General features: G+C 38.5%; 1 long non-coding RNA gene across 1 annotated transcript; it reads right to left on the bottom strand.

Moving 5' to 3' along the window:
* Positions 1–821: 821 nt before the first annotated feature.
* LOC119468655 lies at positions 822–5,205 on the bottom strand. The gene is made up of 3 exons (XR_005197402.1): positions 5,119–5,205; positions 2,340–2,407; positions 822–1,003 (listed from the first exon to the last, which is right to left on the bottom strand). It is a non-coding gene; the product is annotated as an uncharacterized LOC119468655 (long non-coding RNA).
* Between the last annotated feature and the right edge of the window lie 608 nt (positions 5,206–5,813).

The following is a 5,813-nucleotide window of genomic DNA, read 5'->3' as shown; positions in this document are numbered from 1 at the left end:
GACCCTTATCACCTAGCATGAAGGTCCCCTATTTGGCACATGCCACATTCAACATGGCATTGGACCACAGAGTGTAATATCTGCAGAAGGTAACTAAGACAGGTGGAGCTGAGGACATTTCCCAAGATCACACAAACTCCATCAAGATTCAGAGAAAACAGTTAAGCACTCTATGGCTACAGAGAGATACAGAAATGCTGATAGGACTACTACCTAGAAAAGGCCTGGGTAGAAGGTCGCATACCACAGGGCTCTCACAACTAGACACAACAGCAAGGTCCAGGAAGCCCAAATGAGCTGCCAAGATAACATTCAAAAGATAAATAGGAACAGTCTCATTGCAGTGGGTACCAGGGCACAATGCCCAGCCACAAATGTGCCAAGTCCAGAGCAGTAAACACAGTGAGGGTCATACAATGAATACAACGCCCTTCACCCAGGGCAGTGAGGATACTAGGCTTCCCCCTTCACTCAAATGTCATCTTGGGAACAAAGGAAGGGAAAAACCTTGAGAAATTAGAGAATCCAGAAAGAATTTTTAAACTAGAGACTAACATGTTCCTAATTGACAAGATCAAATGTTTTCCTTTAGAGTGGGAATGGGAACTTGAAGGCAAGGTAAAAGCAGTTATGGGAAACAAATTATGTTTCATTTGCATATCTTAAAAGCAGTGTGTAAATTTGTATATACACATACACACACACACCCATCCTTCTGAACCATTATCTCCAACCCCAGCTATATTAAGTATGTTTTAAACCAGTGCTATTTGAAATGTGCTCTATGGACCATGCCAGTCAAGAAACTGTTTATTACCTGCCCATGGTTACATCAGTACTGAAAATGAGGGTTGGTGTTTAGAAATACTATAGCAATTTGACATTGCCACATCCAAGACTGTGACTAGTGAGTTCATCTCACTGAAGAGGACAAGAACAGCTGTGGTCAAACTTAGGTAGTGAGCTTCACCCAGTGCATGGAGCTATGGAGCCGCATATCTGCCTGTGACAGGAGAAAGAACAGTCCTTCATTACAAAGAGTGTACGAACAAATCCAGATCTGCATGCAGCCTAATCCCGCCACCACTTTCTGTGCTAATATTGAGTTTTATCTTTAGGATTGCAATGGTGTATAACAGACCAATGAAAATAGAGAACTTCACATGCAAATGATGTGTTCATGCCTAGGTCCACAGCAGCAAGTACCATATTCGCCCTGCAAGAGGGAATTCAGTCTCAGGCAAATAATATCAAGTCGTATGAAATCAATGTTGTCAATGTGCATGTTATTGATTTTGGGGGGTAGTTTTGTTTATTTTTCTTTTGTAAAATCTGTTTGGCTTTGTGGATGTATGAGAGCTATAAGCATCAGGAGTGTTTTATGTTAGTACATATTTAGGTAGTATAATAAAAATAAATAGGCCGGGCATGGTGGTTCACACCTGTAATCCCAGCACCTTGGGAGGCCAAGGTGGGCGGATCACCAGGTCAAGAGATCCAGACCATCCTGGTCAACATGGTGAATCCCTATGTCTACTAAAAGTACAAAAATTAGCCGGTCGTGGTGGTGTGCACTTGTAGTCCCAGCTACTTGGGAGGCTGAAGCAGAAGAATCACTTGAACCGGGACGCAGAGGTTGCAGTGAGCCGAGATTGTGCCATTGCACTTCAGCCTGGCAACAACGCGAGACTCCATCTCAATAAATAAATAAATAATAAAATAAAAAATAAATAAATGACATTGGCCAGGCATGGTGGCTCACACCTGTAATCCCAGAACTTTGGGAGGCCAAGACAGACAGATCACCTGAGGACAGGAGTTCAAGAGCAGCCTGGCCAACATAGCAAAACCCCATCTCTACTAAAAATACAAAACAATTAGTGGGGCATGTGCTGTAACCCCCATTACTTGGGAGGCTGAGGCAGGAGAACTGCTTGAACCCCAGAGGCATAAGTTGCAGTGAGCCAGGATCATGCCATTGCACTCCAGCCTGGGCAACAAGAATGAAACTCAGTCTCAAAAAAACAGATGTTGGCACTGGAGATCTGCAAGAATTTTTTCTCCCTTCAAAAGGTTCCAAACATGATTTCAACTAAAAATAATGATTTTTTGCATATTGGGTTGATGTCAGAAGCCTGGACTTAAAAATTTCTAATTTATGAAACATAAGTTATCCAAATAATGCTTCCATCAAGAGAAAACTTGCTAATAGACAAATGTACTTGAAGACCCTCCCTCTTTCACCAACTTCTGGCTTTTTTAATATAATCATGTTATATTAATAGCTTTTACCTCTAAGTATAACCCCAGAAGGTCAGTATGCCAGGAATCATCCTTACTTTATAAATGAGAAAGCTGAAGTCAGGATGGGCGGTCTATGCCCAGGCCAAAAAGCCAGCGGAAATGTCTGAAAGAGAGGACTTAAACTTCAGCTTTCTGATTTTGAGTACAGTATAAGAAGTATATTAAAACTTTACAGACAGCGTATTTAGTTGTTTCGAGACAATAATAAATTTTAAAACCCTACCCAATTCCATTACCAGGGAAGATAAATCTAAAAAATAAATACAGTACAACCATTCCCTCTCTTTTGGCTTAAAAACTCATGTAAAATTCTAAATTAGTTTTAGGAGATAAATGTGCAGGATAATTATTTTTCCTTTAGGAGTAGATAGCATATGAATTGTATATAAACAAAAGAAAGCTATTGCACAATAAGCTATCATCATGGCACAGTCTGGGTCCATCACTTTGGTGGTCCTTTATTTTTGTATTATTCTACCACATTATGTTTATTTTTTTCCCTACATTGATGGGGGGAGTGGGGCAATAAAGAAAGGCAATATGTAATAGAAAAAATACCACGCTCTGTATCAGGATACTAGGTCTCAAGATACAATTCTGATTCTAACCAGTACCTGAACCAGAGATCTACACTCTTCACATTTCCTACATTTACCTGGTCACCAAGTCCATCTCCTGATTATCTCTGCATGGGCTGAAACAGGGCAGTAGCCTCCTACCTGCTCCCCTCCCTTCCAAGTCCTTCCCTTTTCAAATGTTTCCTCTATGCTGCCAAGATGAGCTTTCTAAGAAAAAAATCTGATCCTGACTCTCCTCTGTTGGAAGCCCATCAATTCTTTATCGCCTGCCAGATACAATCAAACTCTTTAATTTGGCATACGAAGCCCTTTCCAATCTGGCCATTTCTAGTCTAATGCTCCCATTCAGCTCCATTTCTCATCCCATGGGGGAAATGAATATTCATATTCCATACTCATAAGTATGTTCATACTCTACACACTCCAGCCCCTTTAAGAAACCAGTCATGTTCCTGGAATGTCTCATTTCACAATGCTTTGGAACATACCATGTTCCATGCCTGAAATATCTTTCCTTCTATCCCCTCTCAACTCTCTAATCTCCTTCCCTTCCTTCAAGTTTTAACATTTCCTCTGTGTTACCTTCTCTGACAGCTGTCTTCAGAAGCTTCTTTCTTCCCACCCACCGCCAGCACAATCAACCCCTATTCTCTGCTCCCTCTGCATTAATCTTTACAAGAGTAGAGAAGCTGTCCTGGAATTACCTGTCATAGCCCATGACTCTACAACTATACTTAACAGTATCCTTTAAAATGGAAACCATTATTTCCTCATCCCCAGCATCCAGTTGGTACTCAGTAAATACTTGCTAAGCATATGAAATGTTGTCTTGGGTACATTTCTCTCTCTACACTAGATTCTTCGTTTTCATGAGAGTTGGGCTAACCTCAAAGACCTTGGCTGCATCAAGTTCTATGTTTCAGTGTAGTTTTTCACAAAAATTAGACTTTTTAAAAACATTTTTATGAGGTTTTTAAAGAATAAAAATTATTGACTGATTGTTTCATTATCAGGATATCCTACGGTGTTAACAGACCTGTATCAATATACCATTAAAATGGTAGTTGTCATTACTGAACTCCAAACCCTATGCAAGGTACTATCATACATTCCTCCATATTTGTTAATTTTATTTAATCCTCACATGACATAGATATTTCTTGTCCTCATCTTGAATTAGAGAAAACAAGGGCTTTGAAGAGTTAAAAAGCCCATGGAGTTAATAAGTGCTGGAGTGAATTTAAACCCGACACCATTTGGACCTCAAACATCTTCTCATCAACCACTGTGCCAGAACTTAAGGAATCTGTCTAGGATATAAGCCATATATTCTCTACATTCTATTGAGCACCTCACTTAGTACTTAAAGTTTAGTCACTGTTGAAACAAAAGGCGGTAAGAAATTAAATCAGGTGCTTTTAATATGCAGATATAGTTGAAGAACACTGATTTTCCCATAAAGCTGACAGCACCCTTTGGCCACTGACATGCCTAAACAAGCAGGCTTCTTGAATAAGAAAATCTGTATGAATAGATTTTTTATATTTATATTTAAGAATCTTTTCGATTTCAGAAGAAATAAACTTTAATAAAAGATAAAACAAGAGACTCAAACCCAGGATATTGCTTTGCATTTGAATTGTTCTCTCTGCTAGACAGGTTACTTTGTATTACTATCACTCTTATATTTTGTATTACTACTATTATAATTTAATTGAAAATAAATGAATCAAATCCTAAATGCCTTTAATAGTCTGCCATCTGCAGCATTTAATATAACAGTTTTAAAACCCATAAGATTCAATTCTCAAATTCTTTTACTAATATCAGTTGAAATTTCATTTTCTTCATGAAAGAAACCAATCAGGTTGCTGCAGAAGAAAGCATTATCTGAAGCCTCTTTGTTTGACCACTGGGCGGTCCGCTAGGTAGCCAGAGTTTAGATATATGGCTTTAATTAAATAAAATGTTGGCAACGGACAAATACACAATGGCTATTAACAATATAATCATTTCCCAGTTTACCACAGTAAGGAAGAACACTCAATTCTTGTTAATTCTTGCCTTCATGGCAAATATGCTTAAAAAAAAAAAAAGGAAAAATATGCCATAATGGCAAGTGTTTGGTGGAAAAGGCCGTTCATTTAATGAGTTACTTTAAGTGTAGTTAAATAATTCAACTTAAAAATATGTTGAGGTTCCAATCCTTATTGTTAGAGTTAATTAACACACGTACCTTGCAAAATCCTTGTCAAAGGTCCAAAATATACTTTAGAAGTGTTTTCCCAGTACACGTAACTAAAAAAACTCTCTAAAGAATTCCTAATGAAAGATTTGATGGCAGTTTATTAGAATTCTGTCCAAAAGTGAAAGATGTTATAATATTAATAAAATTCTGTAAACTTCACCTCAGGAAATGTAACTTGACTTCTTTTTAAAATATCTCTTTAGAAATGAATGCCCTAAGTCTTGTCTTTATAAGTTCTGGCAAATTCATTAGCTCTCTGAACCTCAGTTTCCCCACCTCACAGAGTGGAGAGTAATAACACTTACCTTACAGGCATATTATAAGGATTGTACCAAATAATGCATGGGAAACACGGTAACTGAAACAAAGCAGACCCTAGATTTCTTTGCTTTCTTCTCTTTTCCCTACTTTGTACCAGGGCAAAAGTCAAATTCCAAATTCAACTTTTTTTAAGGAGGTTGTAGGTAGGGTCACCAGATCTCCTCATGATACGGGTGATATGGAAAATGAAATAGGCCAAGGTTGGTTATATTTGCCAAAATATAAGAAATTACTCAGACACAGTAATTTCTAAAACAGGGCCAGATGCAGTGGCTCACACCTGTAATCTCAGCACTCTGGAAGGCCAAGGCGGGAGGATTGCGTAAGCCCAGTTCAAGACCAGTCTAGGCAACACAGGAAGA

The sequence above is a fragment of the Cebus imitator genome, unplaced genomic scaffold (genome assembly GCF_001604975.1).
Source record: "Cebus imitator isolate Cc_AM_T3 unplaced genomic scaffold, Cebus_imitator-1.0 Scaffold467, whole genome shotgun sequence".
NCBI lineage: Eukaryota > Metazoa > Chordata > Mammalia > Primates > Cebidae > Cebus > Cebus imitator.
The sequence above is the reverse complement of the archived record's forward strand: the minus strand, read 5'-3'. Positions and strand labels throughout refer to the sequence as shown.